The sequence below is a fragment of the Chiloscyllium plagiosum genome, unplaced genomic scaffold (assembly GCF_037043375.1).
Source record: "Chiloscyllium plagiosum isolate Xiang-an unplaced genomic scaffold, Cpla_swu_hap1 HiC_scaffold_21, whole genome shotgun sequence".
Taxonomy (NCBI): Eukaryota; Metazoa; Chordata; class Chondrichthyes; order Orectolobiformes; family Hemiscylliidae; genus Chiloscyllium; species Chiloscyllium plagiosum.
Window position 1 is genome coordinate 52,820,222 of NW_028270159.1, and position 20,724 is coordinate 52,840,945.

The 20,724-nt window shown below is 47.5% G+C and overlaps 1 protein-coding gene and 1 pseudogene across 3 annotated transcripts in view; one reads left to right on the forward strand and one right to left on the reverse strand.

The window, feature by feature from the left end:
* The window catches only part of LOC122564704 (sodium-dependent phosphate transport protein 2C-like), a 189,747-nt gene that overhangs the window by 53,675 nt on the left and 115,348 nt on the right, over positions 1-20,724 (reverse strand). The gene's annotated exons all lie outside the window — the stretch shown is intronic.
* The window catches only part of LOC148146152 (uncharacterized), a 49,300-nt pseudogene that overhangs the window by 4,806 nt on the left and 23,770 nt on the right, over positions 1-20,724 (forward strand).

Sequence of the window (20,724 nt, forward strand, 5' to 3'; positions counted from 1 at the left end):
TGTGTAATCTCCACACAGACACGGGGAGAATGTGTAATCTCCACACAGACAGGGGGAGAATGTGTAATCTCTGCACAGACACAGGGAGAATGTGTAATCTCCACACAGACACGGAGAGAATGTGTAATCTCCACACAGACACAGGGAGAATGTATAATCTCCACACAGACACGGGGAGAATGTGTAATCTCCACACAGACACGGGGAGAATGTATAATCTCAACACAGACACGGGGAGAATGTGTAATCTCCACACAGACACAAGGAGAATGTGAAATCTCCACAGACACGGGGAGAATGTGTAATCACCACACAGACACAGGGAGAATGTGTAATCTCCACACAGACACGGGGAGAATGTGTAATCTCCGCACAGACACGGGGAGAATGTGTAATCTCCACACAGACACGGGGAGAATGTGTAATCTCCACACAGACACGGGGAGAATGTTTAACCTCCACACAGAAAAGGGGAGTACGTGTAATCTCCACACAGACACGGGGACAATGTGTAATCTCCCCACAGACACGGGGAGAATGCGTAATCTCTGCACAGACACGCGGAGAATGTGTAATCTCCACACAGACACGGGGAGAATGTATAATCTCCACACAGACAAGGAGAGAATGTATAATCTCCACATAGAGACGGGGAGAACGTGTAATCTCAACACAGACACAGGGAGAATGTGTAATCTCCACACAGACACAGGGAGAATGTGTAATCTCCACACAGACACAGGGAGAATGTATAATCTTCACACAGACATGGGGAGAATGTATCATCTCCACACGCACCCGGGGAGAATGTATTATCTCCACACAGACACAGGGAGCATGTGAAATCTCCACACAGACACGGGGAGAATGTGTAATCTCCACACAGACACAGGGAGAATGTGTAATCTCCCCACAGACACGGGGAGAATGTGTAATCTCTGCACAGACACGCGTAGAATGTGTAATCTCCACATAGACACGGGGAGAATGTGTAATCTGTGCACAGAAACAGGGAGAATGTGCAATCTCCACACAGACACGGGGAGAATGTGTAATCTCCACACAGACAGGGGAAGAATGTATAATCTCTGCACAGACACAGGGAGAATGTGTAATCTCCGCACAGACACAGGGAGAATGTGTAATCTCCACACAGACACAGGGAGAAGGTATAATCTCCACACAGACACGGGGAGAATGTGTAATCTCCACACAGACACAAGGAGAATGTATAATCTCAACACAGACACGGGGAGAATGTATCATCTCCACACAGACACAGGGAAAATGTGTAATCTCCACACAGACACAGGGAGAATGTATAATCTCCACACAGACAAGGGGAGAATGTGTAATCTCCACACAGACACAGGGAGAATGTGAAATCTCCACAGACACGGGGAGAATGTGTAATCACCACACTGACACAGGGAGAATGTGTAATCTCCACACAGACACGGGGAGAATGTGTAATCTCCACACAGACACGGGGAGAATGTGTAATCTCCACACAGACAGAGGGAGAATATGTAATCTCCACACAGACACGGGGAGAATGTGTAATCTCCGCACAGACACGGGGAGAATGTGTAATCTCCACACAGACACAAGGAGAATGTATAATCTCCACACAGACACGGAGAGAATGTATAATCTCCACACAGACACGGGGAGAATGTCTAATCTCCACACAGACACGGGGAAGAATGAGTAATCTCCCCACAGACACAGGGAGAATGTGTAATCTCCACACAGACACAGGGAGAATGTATAATCTCCACACAGACATGGGGAGAATGTATCATCTCCACACGCACACGGGGAGAATGTATTATCTCCACACAGACACAGGGAGCATGTGAAATCTCCACACAGACACGGGGAGAATGTATAATCTCCACACAGACACAGGGAGAATGTGTAGTCTCCGCACAGACACGCGGAGAATGTGTAATCTCCGCACAGACACGGGGAGAATGTGTAATCTCCACACAGACACAGGGAGAATGTATAATCTCCACACAGACACAGGGGGAAAATATAATCTCCACACAGACACAGGGAGAATGTGTAATCTCCACACAGACACAGGGAGAATGTGTAATCTCCACACAGACACAGGGAGAATGTGTAATCTCCACACAGACACGGGGACAATGTGTAATCTCCACAGAGACACAGGGAGAATGTGTAATCTCAACACAGACACGGGAAGAATGTGTAATCTCCACACAGACACAGGGAGAATGTGTAATCTCAACACAGACATGGGGAGAATGTATAATCTCCACATAGACACAGGGAGAATGTGTAATCTGTGCACAGAAACAGGGAGAATGTGTAATCTCCACACAGACACGGGGAGAATGTGTAATCTCCACACAGACATAGGGAGAATGTATAATCTCCACACAGACATGGGGAGAATGTATCATCTCCACACGCACACAAGGAGAATGTATAATCTCAACACAGACACGGGGAGAATGTATCATCTCCACACAGACACAGGGAAAATGTGTAATCTCCACACAGACACAGGGAGAATGTATAATCTCCACACAGACAAGGGGAGAATGTGTAATCTCCACACAGACACAGGGAGAATGTGAAATCTCCACAGACACGGGGAGAATGTGTAATCACCACACAGACACAGGGAGAATGTGTAATCTCCACACAGACACGGGGAGAATGTGTAATCTCCACACAGACACGGGGAGAATGTGTAATCTTCACACAGACACAGGGAGAATGTGTAATCTCCACACAGACACGGGGAGAATGTGTAATCTCCCCACAGACACAGGGAGAATGTGTAATCTCCACACAGACACGGGGAGAATGTGTAATCTCCACACAGACACGGGGAGAATGTTTAACCTCCACACAGAAAAGGGGAGTACGTGTAATCTCCACACAGACATGGGGACAATGTGTAATCTCCCCACAGACACGGGGAGAATGCGTAATCTCTGCACAGACACGCGGAGAATGTGTAATCTCCACACAGACACGGGGAGAATGTATAATCTCCACACAGACAAGGAGAGAATGTATAATCTCCACATAGAGACGGGGAGAACGTGTAATCTCAACACAGACACAGGGAGAATGTGTAATCTCCACACAGACACAGGGAGAATGTGTAATCTCCACACAGACATAGGGAGAATGTATAATCTCCACACAGACATGGGGAGAATGTATCATCTCCACACGCACACGGGGAGAATGTATTATCTCAACACAGACACGGGGAGAATGTATCATCTCCACACAGACACAGGGAAAATGTGTAATCTCCACACAGACACAGGGAGAATGTATAATCTCCACACAGACAAGGGGAGAATGTGTAATCTCCACACAGACACAGGGAGAATGTGTAATCTCCACACAGACAAGGGGAGAATGTGTAATCTCCACACAGACACAGGGAGAATGTGAAATCTCCACAGACACGGGGAGAATGTGTAATCGCCACACAGACACGGGGAGAATGTGTAATCTCAGCACAGACACGCGGAGAATGTGTAATCTCCGCACAGACACGGGGAGAATGTATAATCTCCACACAGACACAGGGAGAATGTATAATCTCCACACAGACACAGGGGGAAAATATAATCTCTACACAGACACAGGGAGAATGTGTAATCTCCACACAGACACAGGGAGAATGTGTAATCTCCACACAGACTCGAGGAGAATGTGTTATCTCCACACAGACACAGGGAGAATGTGTAATCTCCACACAGACTCGGCGAGAATGTGCACTCTCAGCACAGACAGAGGGAGAATGTGTAATCTCCACACAGACACGGGGAGAATGTGTAATCTCCACACAGACACAAGGAGAATGTATAATCTCAACACAGACACGGGGAGAATGTATCATCTCCACACAGACACAGGGAAAATGTGTAATCTCCACACAGACACAGGGAGAATGTATAATCTCCACACAGACAAGGGGAGAATGTGTAATCTCCACACAGACACAGGGAGAAAGTGAAATCTCCACAGACACGGGGTGAATGTGTAATCACCACACAGACACAGGGAGAATGTGTAATCTCCACACAGACACGGGGAGAATGTGTAATCTCCACACAGACACGGGGAGAATGTGTAATCTCCACACAGACAGAGGGAGAATGTGTAATCTCCGCACAGACACGGGGAGAATGTGTAATCTCCGCACAGACACGGGGAGAATGTGTAATCTCTACACAGACACAGGGAGAATGTATAATCTCAACACAGACACGGGGAGAATGTATCATCTCCACACAGACACAGGGAAAATGTGTAATCTCCACACAGACACAGGGAGAATGTATAAAATCCACACAGACAAGGGGAGAATGTGTAATCACCACACAGACACAGGGAGAATGTGTAATCTCCACACAGACACGGGGAGAATGTGTAATCTCCACACAGACACGGGGAGAATGTGTAATCTCAACACAGACAGAGGGAGAATGTGTAACCTCCACACAGACACGGGGAGAATGTGTAATCTCCCCACACACACGGGGAGAATGCGTAATCTCTGCACAGACACGCGGAGAATGTGTAATCTCCACACAGACACAGGGAGAATGTGTAATCTCCACACAGACACGGAGAGAATGTATAATCTCCACACAGACACGGGGAGAACGTCTAATCTCCACACAGACACGGGGAAGAATGAGTAATCTCCCCACAGACACAGGGAGAATGTGTAATCTCCACACAGACACAGGGAGAATGTATAATCTCCACACAGACATGGGGAGAATGTGTAATCACCACACGCACACGGGGAGAATGTATTATCTCCACACAGACACAGGGAGCATGTGAAATCTCCACACAGACACGGGGAGAATGTGTAATCTCCACACAGACACAGGGAGAATGTGTAGTCTCCGCACAGACACGGGGAGAATGTGTAATCTCTGAACAGACACGCGGAGAATGTGTAATCTCCGCACAGACACGGGGAGAATGTATAATCTCCACACAGACACAGGGAGAATGTATAATCTCCACACAGACACAGGGGGAAAATGTAATCTCCACACAGACACAGGGAGAATGTGTAATCTCCACACAGACACGGGGAGAATGTGTAATCTCCACACAGACAGGGGGAGAATGTGTAATCTCTGCACAGACACAGGGAGAATGTGTAATCTCCACACAGACACGGAGAGAATGTGTAATCTCCACACAGACACAGGGAGAATGTATAATCTCCACACAGACACGGGGAGAATGTGTAATCTCCACACAGACACGGGGAGAATGTATAATCTCAACACAGACACGGGGAGAATGTGTAATCTCCACACAGACACAAGGAGAATGTGAAATCTCCACAGACACGGGGAGAATGTGTAATCACCACACAGACACAGGGAGAATGTGTAATCTCCACACAGACACGGGGAGAATGTGTAATCTCCGCACAGACACGGGGAGAATGTGTAATCTCCACACAGACACGGGGAGAATGTGTAATCTCCACACAGACACGGGGAGAATGTTTAACCTCCACACAGAAAAGGGGAGTACGTGTAATCTCCACACAGACACGGGGACAATGTGTAATCTCCCCACAGACACGGGGAGAATGCGTAATCTCTGCACAGACACGCGGAGAATGTGTAATCTCCACACAGACACGGGGAGAATGTATAATCTCCACACAGACAAGGAGAGAATGTATAATCTCCACATAGAGACGGGGAGAACATGTAATCTCAACACAGACACAGGGAGAATGTGTAATCTCCACACAGACACAGGGAGAATGTGTAATCTCCACACAGACACAGGGAGAATGTATAATCTTCACACAGACATGGGGAGAATGTATCATCTCCACACGCACCCGGGGAGAATGTATTATCTCCACACAGACACAGGGAGCATGTGAAATCTCCACACAGACACGGGGAGAATGTGTAATCTCCACACAGACACAGGGAGAATGTGTAATCTCCCCACAGACACGGGGAGAATGTGTAATCTCTGCACAGACACGCGTAGAATGTGTAATCTCCACATAGACACGGGGAGAATGTGTAATCTGTGCACAGAAACAGGGAGAATGTGCAATCTCCACACAGACAGGGGAAGAATGTATAATCTCTGCACAGACACAGGGAGAATGTGTAATCTCCGCACAGACACAGGGAGAATGTGTAATCTCCACACAGACACAGGGAGAAGGTATAATCTCCACACAGACACGGGGAGAATGTGTAATCTCCACACAGACACAAGGAGAATGTATAATCTCAACACAGACACGGGGAGAATGTATCATCTCCACACAGACACAGGGAAAATGTGTAATCTCCACACAGACACAGGGAGAATGTATAATCTCCACACAGACAAGGGGAGAATGTGTAATCTCCACACAGACACAGGGAGAATGTGAAATCTCCACAGACACGGGGAGAATGTGTAATCACCACACTGACACAGGGAGAATGTGTAATCTCCACACAGACACGGGGAGAATGTGTAATCTCCACACAGACACGGGGAGAATGTGTAATCTCCACACAGACAGAGGGAGAATATGTAATCTCCACACAGACACGGGGAGAATGTGTAATCTCCGCACAGACACGGGGAGAATGTGTAATCTCCACACAGACACAAGGAGAATGTATAATCTCCACACAGACACGGAGAGAATGTATAATCTCCACACAGACACGGGGAGAATGTCTAATCTCCACACAGACACGGGGAAGAATGAGTAATCTCCCCACAGACACAGGGAGAATGTGTAATCTCCACACAGACACAGGGAGAATGTATAATCTCCACACAGACATGGGGAGAATGTATCATCTCCACACGCACACGGGGAGAATGTATTATCTCCACACAGACACAGGGAGCATGTGAAATCTCCACACAGACACGGGGAGAATGTATAATCTCCACACAGACACAGGGAGAATGTGTAGTCTCCGCACAGACACGCGGAGAATGTGTAATCTCCGCACAGACACGGGGAGAATGTATAATCTCCACACAGACACACGGAGAATGTATAATCTCCACACAGACACAGGGGGAAAATATAATCTCCACACAGACACAGGGAGAATGTGTAATCTCCACACAGACACAGGGAGAATGTGTAATCTCCACACAGACTCGAGGAGAATGTGTTATCTCCACACAGACACAGGGAGAATGTGTAATCTCCACACAGACTCAAGGATAATGTGTACTCTCAGCACAGACACAGGGAGAATGTGTAATCTCCACACAGACACGGGGACAATGTGTAATCTCCACAGAGACACAGGGAGAATGTGTAATCTCAACACAGACACGGGAAGAATGTGTAATCTCCACACAGACACAGGGAGAATGTGTAATCTCAACACAGACATGGGGAGAATGTATAATCTCCACATAGACACAGGGAGAATGTGTAATCTGTGCACAGAAACAGGGAGAATGTGTAATCTCCACACAGACACAGGGAAAATGTGTAATCTCCACACAGACACAGGGAGAATGTATAATCTCCACACAGACAAGGGGAGAATGTGTAATCTCCACACAGACACAGGGAGAATGTGAAATCTCCACAGACACGGGGAGAATGTGTAATCACCACACAGACACAGGGAGAATGTGTAATCTCCACACAGACACGGGGAGAATGTGTAATCTCCACACAGACACGGGGAGAATGTGTAATCTTCACACAGACACAGGGAGAATGTGTAATCTCCACACAGACACGGGGAGAATGTGTAATCTCCCCACAGACACGGGGAGAATGTGTAATCTCCACACAGACACGGGGAGAATGTGTAATCTCCACACAGACACGGGGAGAATGTTTAACCTCCACACAGAAAAGGGGAGTACGTGTAATCTCCACACAGACATGGGGACAATGTGTAATCTCCCCACAGACACGGGGAGAATGCGTAATCTCTGCACAGACACGCGGAGAATGTGTAATCTCCACACAGACACGGGGAGAATGTATAATCTCCACACAGACAAGGAGAGAATGTATAATCTCCACATAGAGACGGGGAGAACGTGTAATCTCAACACAGACACAGGGAGAATGTGTAATCTCCACACAGACACAGGGAGAATGTGTAATCTCCACACAGACATAGGGAGAATGTATAATCTCCACACAGACATGGGGAGAATGTATCATCTCCACACGCACACGGGGAGAATGTATTATCTCAACACAGACACGGGGAGAATGTATCATCTCCACACAGACACAGGGAAAATGTGTAATCTCCACACAGACGCAGGGAGAATGTATAATCTCCACACAGACAAGGGGAGAATGTGTAATCTCCACACAGACACAGGGAGAATGTGAAATCTCCACAGACACGGGGAGAATGTGTAATCGCCACACAGACACGGGGAGAATGTGTAATCTCAGCACAGACACGCGGAGAATGTGTAATCTCCGCACAGACACGGGGAGAATGTATAATCTCCACACAGACACAGGGAGAATGTATAATCTCCACACAGACACAGGGAGAATGTGTAATCTCCACACAGACACAGGGAGAATGTGTAATCTCCACACAGACTCGAGGAGAATGTGTTATCTCCACACAGACACAGGGAGAATGTGTAATCTCCACACAGACTCGGCGAGAATGTGCACTCTCAGCACAGACAGAGGGAGAATGTGTAATCTCCACACAGACACGGGGAGAATGTGTAATCTCCACACAGACACAAGGAGAATGTATAATCTCAACACAGACACGGGGACAATGTGTAATCTCCACACAGACACAGGGAGAATGTATAATCTCCACACAGACAAGGGGAGAATGTGTAATCTCCACACAGACACAGGGAGAATGTGAAATCTCCACAGACACGGGGTGAATGTGTAATCACCACACAGACACAGGGAGAATGTGTAATCTCCACACAGACACGGGGAGAATGTGTAATCTCCACACAGACACGGGGAGAATGTGTAATCTCCACACAGACAGAGGGAGAATGTGTAATCTCCGCACAGACACGGGGAGAATGTGTAATCTCCGCACAGACACGGGGAGAATGTGTAATCTCTACACAGACACAGGGAGAATGTATAATCTCAACACAGACACGGGGAGAATGTATCATCTCCACACAGACATAGGGAAAATGTGTAATCTCCACACAGACACAGGGAGAATGTATAAAATCCACACAGACAAGGGGAGAATGTGTAATCTCCACATAGACACAGGGAGAATGTGAAATCTCCACAGACACGGGGAGAATGTGTAATCACCACACAGACACAGGGAGAATGTGTAATCTCCACACAGACACGGGGAGAATGTGTAATCTCCACACAGACACGGGGAGAATGTGTAATCTCAACACAGACAGAGGGAGAATGTGTAACCTCCACACAGACACGGGGAGAATGTGTAATCTCCCCACACACACGGGGAGAATGCGTAATCTCTGCACAGACACGCGGAGAATGTGTAATCTCCACACAGACACAGGGAGAATGTGTAATCTCCACACAGACATGGAGAGAATGTATAATCTCCACACAGACACGGGGAGAACGTCTAATCTCCACACAGACACGGGGAAGAATGAGTAATCTCCCCACAGACACAGGGAGAATGTGTAATCTCCACACAGACACAGGGAGAATGTATAATCTCCACACAGACATGGGGAGAATGTGTAATCACCACACGCACACGGGGAGAATGTATTATCTCCACACAGACACAGGGAGCATGTGAAATCTCCACACAGACACGGGGAGAATGTGTAATCTCCACACAGACACAGGGAGAATGTGTAATCTCAGCACAGACACAGGGAGAGTGTGTAATCTCTGCACAGACACGCGGAGAATGTGTAATCTCCGCACAGACACGGGGAGAATGTATAATCTCCACACAGACACAGGGAGAATGTATAATCTCCACACAGACACAGGGGGAAAATGTAATCTCCACACAGACACGGGGAGAATGTATAATCTCCACACAGACACAGGGAGAATGTATAATCTCCACACAGACACAGGGGGAAAATGTAATCTCCACACAGACACGAGGAGAATGTGTTAACTCCACACAGACACAGGGAGAATGTGTATTCTCCACACAGACTCGGCGAGAATGTGTACTCTCAGCACAGACACAGGGAGAATGTGTAATATCCACACAGACACGGGGAGAATGTATAATCTCCACACAGACACTGGGAGAATGTGTAATCTCTGCACAGAAACAGGGAGAATGTGTAATCTCCACACAGACATGGGGAGAATGTGTAATCTCCACACAGACACAGGGAGAATGTGTAATCTCAACACAGACACGGGTAGAATGTATAATCTCCAGATAGACACGGGGAGAATGTGTAATCTGTGCACAGAAACAGGGAGAATGTGTAATCTCCACACAGACACGGGGAGAATGTGTAATCTCCACACAGACAGGGGGAGAATGTGTAATCTCCACACAGACACGGGGAGAATGTGTAATCTCTGCACAGACACGGGGAGAATGTGTAATCTCCGCACAGACACAGGGAGAATGTGTAATCTCCACACAGACACGGGGAGAATGTATAATCTCCACACAGACACGGGGAGAATGTGTAATCTCCACACAGACACAGGGAGAATGTATAATCTCCACACAGACACAGGGAGAATGTGAAATCTCCACAGACACGGGGAGAATGTGTAATCTCCACACAGACAGGGGGAGAATGTGTAATCTCTGCATAGACACGGGGAGAATGTATAATCTCCACACAGACACGGGGAGAATGTGTAATCTCCACACAGACACAGGGAGAATGTATAATCTCCACACAGACACGGGGAGAATGTGTAATCTCCACACAGACACGGGGAGAATGTGTAATCTCCACACAGACACGGGGAGAATGTGTAATCTCCACACAGACACGGGGAGAATGTTTAACCTCCACACAGAAAAGCGGAGTACGTGTAATCTCCACACAGACATGGGGACAATGTGTAATCTCCCCACAGACACGGGGAGAATGCGTAATCTCTGCACAGACACGCGGAGAATGTGTAATCTCCACACCTCACAGGGGGAGAATGTATAATCTCCACACAGACAAGGAGAGAATGTATAATCTCCACATAGAGACGGGGAGAACGTGTAATCTAAACACAGACACAGGGAGAATGTGTAATCTCCATACAGACACAGGGAGAATGTGTAATCTCCACACAGACACAGGGAGAATGTATAATCTCCACACAGACATGGGGAGAATGTATCATCTCCACACGCACCCGGGGAGAATGTATTATCTCCACACAGACACAGGGAGCATGTGAAATCTCCACACAGACACGGGGAGAATGTGTAATCTCCACACAGACACGGGGAGAATGTGTAATCTCCCCACAGACACGGGGAGAATGTGTAATCTCTGCACAGAAACGTGGAGAATGTGTAATCTCCACATAGACACGGGGAGAATGTGTAATCTGTGCACAGAAACAGGGAGAATGTGCAATCTCCACACAGACACAGGGAGAATGTGTAATCTCCACACAGACAGGGGGAGAACGTATAATCTCTGCACAGACACAGGGAGAATGTGTAATCTCCGCACAGACACAGGGAGAATGTGTAATCTCCACACAGACACAGGGAGAATGTATAATCTCCACACAGACACGGGGAGAATGTGTAATCTCCACACAGACACAAGGAGAATGTATAATCTCAACACAGACACGGGGAGAATGTATCATCTCCACACAGACACAGGGAAAATGTGTAATCTCCACACAGACACAGGGAGAATGTATAATCTCCACACAGACAAGGGGAGAATGTGTAATCTCCACACAGACACAGGGAGAATGTGAAATCTCCACAGACACGGGGAGAATGTGTAATCACCACACAGACAAAGGGAGAATGTGTAATCTCCACATAGACACGGGGAGAATGTGTAATCTCCGCACAGACACGGGGAGAATGTGTAATCTCCAAACAGACACGGGGAGAATGTGTAATCTCCACACAGACACGGGGAGAATGTTTAACCTCCACACAGAAAAGGGGAGTACGTGTAATCTCCCCACAGACATGGGGAGAATGCGTAATCTCTGCACAGACACGCGGAGAATGTGTAATCTCCACACAGACACAGGGAGAATGTGTAATCTCCACACAGACACGGAGAGAATGTATAATCTCCACACAGACACAGGGAGAACGTCTAATCTCCACACAGACGCGGGTAAGTATGAGTAATCTCCCCACAGACACAGGGAGAATGTGTAATCTCCACACAGACACAGGGAGAATGTATAATCTCCACACAGACATGGGGAGAATGTATCATCTCCACACAGACATGGGGAGAATGTATAATCTCCACACAGACACAGGGAGAACGTCTAATCTCCACACAGACGCGGGTAAGTATGAGTAATCTCCCCACAGGCACAGGGAGAATGTGTAATCTCCACACAGACACAGGGAGAATGTGTAATCTCCACACAGACTCGAGGAGAATGTGTTATCTCCACACAGACATGGGGAAAATGTGTAATCTCCACACAGACTCGGGGAGAATATGTACTCTCCACACAGACACGGGGAGAATGTATAATCTCCACATAGACACGGGGAGAATGTGTAATCTGTGCACAGAAACAGGGAGAATGTGTAATCTCCACACAGACACGGGGAGAATGTGTAATCTCCACACAGACAGGGGGAGAATGTGTAATCTCTGCACAGACACAGGGAGAATGTGTAATCTCCACACAGACACGGAGAGAATGTGTAATCTCCACACAGACACAGGGAGAATGTATAATCTCCACACAGACACGGGGAGAATGCGTAATCTCTGCACAGACACGCGGAAAATGTGTAATCTCCACACAGACACAGGGAGAATGTGTAATCTCCACACAGACACGGAGAGAATGTATAATCTCCACACAGACACAGGGAGAACGTCTAATCTCCACACAGACACAGGGAGAATGTGTAATCTCCCCACAGACACAGGGAGAATGTATAATCTCCACACAGACTCAAGGAGAATGTATCATCTCCACACAGACATGGGGAGAATGTATAATCTCCACACAAACACAGGGAGAACGTCTAATCTCCACACAGACGCGGGTAAGTATGAGTAATCTCCCCACAGGCACAGGGAGAATGTGTAATCTCCACACAGACACAGGGAGAATGTGTAATCTCCACACAGACTCGAGGAGAATGTGTTATCTCCACACAGACATGGGGAAAATGTGTAATCTCCACACAGACTCGGGGAGAATATGTACTCTCCACACAGACACGGGGAGAATGTATAATCTCCACATAGACACGGGGAGAATGTGTAATCTGTGCACAGAAACAGGGAGAATGTGTAATCTCCACACAGACACGGGGAGAATGTGTAATCTCCACACAGACAGGGGGAGAATGTGTAATCTCTGCACAGACACAGGGAGAATGTGTAATCTCCACACAGACACGGAGAGAATGTGTAATCTCCACACAGACACAGGGAGAATGTATAATCTCCACACAGACACGGGGAGAATGCGTAATCTCTGCACAGACACGCGGAAAATGTGTAATCTCCACACAGACACAGGGAGAATGTGTAATCTCCACACAGACACGGAGAGAATGTATAATCTCCACACAGACACAGGGAGAACGTCTAATCTCCACACAGACACAGGGAGAATGTGTAATCTCCCCACAGACACAGGGAGAATGTATAATCTCCACACAGACTCAAGGAGAATGTATAATCTCCACACAGACATGGGGAGAATGTATCATCTCCACACAGACATGGGGAGAATGTATAATCTCCACACAGGCACAGGGAGAATGTGTAATCTCCACACAGACACAGGGAGAATGTGTAATCTCCGCACAGACTCGAGGAGAATGTGTTATCTCCACACAGACATGGGGAAAATGTGTAATCTCCACACAGACTCGGGGAGAATGTGTACTCTCCACACAGACACGGGGAGAATGTATAATCTCCACATAGACACGGGGAGAATGTGTAATCTCCACACCTCACAGGGGGAGAATGTATAATCTCCACACAGACAAGGAGAGAATGTATAATCTCCACATAGAGACGGGGAGAACGTGTAATCTCAACACAGACACAGGGAGAATGTGTAATCTCCACACAGACACAGGGAGAATGTGTAATCTCCACACAGACACAGGGAGAATGTATAATCTCCACACAGACATGGGGAGAATGTATCATCTCCACACGCACCCGGGGAGAATATATTATCTCCACACAGACACAGGGAGCATGTGAAATCTCCACACAGACACGGGGAGAATGTGTAATCTCCACACAGACACGGGGAGAATGTGTAATCTCCCCACAGACACGGGGAGAATGTGTAATCTCTGCACAGACACGCGGAGAATGTGTAATCTCCACATAGACACGGGGAGAATTTGTAATCTGTGCACAGAAACAGGGAGAATGTGCAATCTCCACACAGACACGGAGAGAATGTGTAATCTCCACACAGACAGGGGGAGAATGTATAATCTCTGCACAGACACAGGGAGAATGTGTAATCTCCGCACAGACACAGGGAGAATGTGTAATCTCCACACAGACACAGGGAGAATGTATAATCTCCACACAGACACGGGGAGAATGTGTAATCTCCACACAGACACAAGGAGAATGTATAATCTCAACACAGACACGGGGAGAATGTATCATCTCCACACAGACACAGGGAAAATGTGTAATCTCCACACAGACACAGGGAGAATGTATAATCTCCACACAGACAAGGGGAGAATGTGTAATCTCCACACAGACACAGGGAGAATGTGAAATCTCCACAGACACGGGGAGAATGTGTAATCACCACACAGACACAGGGAGAATGTGTAATCTCCACACAGACACGGGGAGAATGTGTAATCTCCGCACAGACACGGGGAGAATGTGTAATCTCCAAACAGACACGGGGAGAATGTGTAATCTCCACACAGACACGGGGAGAATGTATAATCTCCACATAGACACGGGGAGAATGTGTAATCTGTGCACAGAAACAGGGAGAATGTGTAATCTCCACACAGACACGGGGAGAATGTGTAATCTCCACACAGACAGGGGGAGAATGTGTAATCTCTGCACAGACACAGGGAGAATGTGTAATCTCCACACAGACACGGAGAGAATGTGTAATCTCCACACAGACACCGGGAGAATGTATAATCTCCACACAGACACGGGGAGAATGCGTAATCTCTGCACAGACACGCGGAGAATGTGTAATCTCCACACAGACACAGGGAGAATGTGTAATCTCCACACAGACATGGAGAGAATGTATAATCTGTGCACAGAAACAGGGAGAATGTGCAATCTCCACACAGACACGGGGAGAATGTGTAATCTCCACACAGACAGAGGAAGAATGTATAATCTCTGCACAGACACAGGGAGAATGTGTAATCTCCGCACAGACACAGGGAGAATGTGTAATCTCCACACAGACACAGGGAGAATGTATAATCTCCACACAGACACGGGGAGAATGCGTAATCTCCACACTGACACAAGGAGAATGTGAAATCTCCACAGACACGGGGAGAATGTGTAATCACCACAAAGACACAGGGAGAATGTGTAATCTCCACAAAGACATGGGGAGAATGTGTAATCTCCACACAGACACGGGGAGAATGTGTAATCTCCACACAGACAGAGGGAGAATGTGTAATCTCCACACAGACACGGGGAGAATGTGTAATCTCCGCACAGACACGGGGAGAATGTGTAATCTCCACACAGACACAAGGAGAATGTATAATCTCAACACATACACGGGGAGAATGTATCATCTCCACACAGACACAGGGAAAATGTGTAATCTCCACACAGACACAGGGAGAATGTATAATCTCCACACAGACAAGGGGAGAATGTGTAATCTCCACATAGACACAGGGAGAATGTGAAATCTCCACAGACACGGGGAGAATGTGTAATCACCACACAGACACAGGGAGAATGTGTAATCTCCACACAGACACGGGGAGAATGTGTAATCTCCACACAGACACGGGGAGAATGTGCAATCTCTGCACAGACACAGGGAGAATGCGTAATCTCCACACAGACATGGGCAGAATGTGTAATCTCTGCACAGACACAGGGAGAATGTGTAATATCCACACAGACACGGGGAGAATGTATAATCTCCACATAGACACTGGGAGAATGTGTAATCTCTGCACAGAAACAGGGAGAATGTGTCATCTCCACACAGACATGGGGAGAATATGTAATCTCCACACAGACACAGGGAGAATGTGTAATCTCAACACAGACATGGGGAGAATGTATAATCTCCACATAGACACGGGGAGAATGTGTAATCTGTGCACAGAAACAGGGAGAATGTGTAATCTCCACACAGACACGGGGAGAATGTGTAATCTCCACACAGACAGGGGGAGAATGTGTAATCTCTGCATAGACACAGGGAGAATGTGTAATCTCCACACAGACACGGGAAGAATGTGTAATCTCCGCACAGACACAGGGAGAATGTGTAATCTCCACACAGACACGGGGGGAATGTATAATCTCCACACAGACACGGGGAGAATGTGTAATCTCCACACAGACACAGGGAGAATGTATAATCTCCACACAGACACAGGGAGAATGTGAAATCTCCACAGACACGGGGTGAATGTGTAATCACCACACAGACAGGGGGAGAATGTGTAATCTCTGCATAGACACGGGGAGAATGTATAATCTCCACACAGACACGGGGAGAATGTGTAATCTCCACACAGACACAGGGAGAATGTATAATCTCCACACAGACACGGGGAGAATGTGTAATCTCCACACAGACACGGGGAGAATGTATAATCTCCACACAGACACGGGGAGAATGTGTAATCTCCACACAGACACAGGGAGAATGTGTAATCTCCACACAGACATGGGGAGAATGTGTAATCTCCACACAGACACGGGGAGAATGTGCAATCTCTGCACAGACACAGGGAGAATGCGTAATCTCCACACAGACACGGGGAGAATGTGTAACCTCCACACAGACACGGGGAGAATGTGTAATCTCCACACAGACATGGGGAGAATGTGTAATCTCCACACAGACACGGGGAGAATGTGCAATCTCTGCACAGACACAGGGAGAATGCGTAATCTCCACACAGACATGGGCAGAATGTGTAATCTCTGCACAGACACAGGGAGAATGTGAAATCCCCACACAGACACAGGGAGAATGTATAATCTCCACACAGACACGGGGAGTATGTGTAATCTCCACACAGACACAGGGAGAATGTATAATCTCCACACTGACACGGGGAGAATGTGTAACCCCCACACAGACACAGGGAGAATGTGTAATCCTCACACAGACACGGGGAGAATGTGTAATCTCCACACAGACACGGGGAGAATGTGTAATCCCCACACAGACACGGGGAGAATGTGTAAACCCCACACAGACACGGGGTGAATGTGTAATCTCAACACAGACACGGGGAGACCGTGCAATCTCCACACAGACACGGGGACAATGAATAATCTCCCCACAGACACGGGGAGAATGTATAATCTCTGCACAGACACGGGGAGAATGTGTAATCTCCACAGAGACACGGGGAGAATGTGAAACCTCCACACTGACACGGGAGAATGTGTAATCTCAACACAGACACGGGGAGAATGTGTAATCTCCACACAGACACGGGGAGAATGTGTAATCTCCACACAGACAGGGGGAGAATGTGTAATCTCTGCATAGACACAGGGAGAATGTGTAATCTCCACTCAGACACGGGGAGAATGTGTAATCTCCGCACAGACACAGGGAGAATGTGTAATCTCCACACAGACACAGGGAGAATGTGTAATCCCACACAGACACGGGGAGAATGTTTTGTCTCCACACAGACACGGGGAGAAAGTGTAATCTCCAGACAGACACGGGGAGAATGTGTAATCTCCACACAGACACAAGGAGAATGTGTAATCTCCACACAGACACAGGGAGAATGTATAATCTCCACACAGACATGGGGAGAATGTGTAATCTCCACAAACACTGTGGGAGAATGTGTAATCCACACACAGACACGGGGAGAATGTGTAATCTCTGCACAGACACAGGGAGAATGTGTAATCTCCACACAGACATGGGGAGAATGTGTAATCTCTGCACAGAAACAGGGAGAATGTGTAATCCCCACACAGACACGGGGAGAATGTGTAACCTCCACACAGACACGGGGAGAATGTGTAATCTCCACACGCACATGGGGAGAATGTGTTATCTCCACACAGACACGGGGAGAATGTGTAATCTCCACACAGACACGGAGAGAATGTATAATCTCCACACAGACACGGGGAGAATGTGTTATCTCCACACAGACACGGAGAGAATGTATAATCTCCACACAGACATGGGGAGAATGTATAATCTCCGCACAGACACGGGGAGAATGTGTAATCTCCACACAGACACGGGGAGATTGTGTAACCTCCACACAGACACGGGGAGAATGTGTAATCTCCACACAGACACAGGGAGAATGTGTAATCTCCACACAGACATGGGGAGAATGTGTAATCTCCACACAGACACGGGGAGAATGTGCAATCTCTGCACAGACACAGGGAGAATGCGTAATCTCCACACAGACATGGGCAGAATGTGTAATCTCCACACAGACACAGGGAGAATGTATAATCTCCACACAGACACGGGGAGAATGTGTAATCTCCACACAGACACAGGGAGAATGTATAATCTCCACACAGACACGGGGAGAAAGTGTAACCCCCACACAGACACAGGGAGAATGTGTAATCTCCACACAGACACGGGGAGAATGTTTAATCCCCACACAGACACGGGGAGAATGTGTAAACCCCACACAGACACGGGGAGAATCTGCAATCTCCGCAAAGACACGGGGAGAATGCGTAATCTCCACACAGACACGGGGAGACCGTGCAATCTCCACACAGACACGGGGACAATGAATAATCTCCCCACAGACACGGGGAGAATGTATAATCTCAACACAGACACAGGGAGAATGTTTAGTCTCCACACAGACAGAGGGAGAATGTGTAATCTCCACACAGACACGGGGAGAATGTGTAATCTCCACACAGACACAGGGAGAATGTGTAATCTCCACACATACACGGGGAGAATGTTTAGTCTCCACACAGACACGGGGAGAATGTGTAATCTCCACACAGACACGGGGAGAATGTGTAATCTCTACACAGACACAGGGAGAATGTGTAATCCCCACACAGACACGGGGAGAATGTGTAATCCCCACACAGACACGGGGAGAATGTGTAATCTCCACACAGACACAAGGAGAATGTGTAATCTCCACACAGACACAGGGAGAATGTATAATCTCCACACAGACACAGGGAGAATGTGTAATTTCCACACAGACACGGGGAGAATGTGTGATCTCCACAAAGACTCTGGGAGAATGTGTAATCCACACACAGACACGGGGAGAATGTGTAATCTCTGCACAGACACAGGGAGAATGTGTAATCTCCACACAGACACGGGGAGAATGTGTAATCTCTGCACAGAAACAGGGAGAATGTGTAATCCCCACACAGACACGGGGAGAATGTGTAATCTCCACACAGACACGGGGAGAATGTGTAATCTCCACACAGACACGGGGAGAATGTGTAATCGCCACACAGACACGGGGAGAATGTGTTATCTCCACACAGACACGGAGAGAATGTATAATCTCCACACAGACACGGGGAGAATGTATAATCTCCGCACAGACATGGGGAGAATGTGTAATCGCCACACAGACATGGGGAGAATGTGTAATCTCCACACAGACACAGGGAAAATGTGTAATCTCCACACAGAGACAGGGAGAATGTATAATCTCCACACAGACATGGGGAGAATGTATCATCTCCACACGCACACGGGGAGAATGTGTTATCTCCACACAGACACAGGGAGAATGTGAAATCTCCACAGACACGGGGAGAATGTTTAACCTCCACACAGACACGGGGAGAATGTGTAATCTCTGCACAGACACGGGGAGAATGTGTAATCACCACACAGACAGGGGGAGAATGTGTAATCTCTGCATAGACACGGGGAGAATGTATAATCTCCACACAGACACGGGGAGAATGTGTAATCTCCACACAGACACAGGGAGAATGTATAATCTCCACACACACACGGGGAGAATGTGTAATCTCTGCATAGACACGGGGAGAATGTATAATCTCCACACAGACACGGGGAGAATGTGTAATCTCCACACAGACACAGGGAGAATGTATAATCTCCACACACACACGGGGAGAATGTGTAATCTCCACACAGACACAGGGAGAATGAATAATCTCCACACAGACAAGGGGAGAATGTGTAATCTCCACATAGACACAGGGAGAATGTGAAATCTCCACAGACACGGGGAGAATGTGTAATCACCACACAGACACAGGGAGAATGTGTAATCTCCACACAGACACGGGGAGAATGTGTAATCTCCACACAGACACGGGGAGAATGTGCAATCTCTGCACAGACACAGG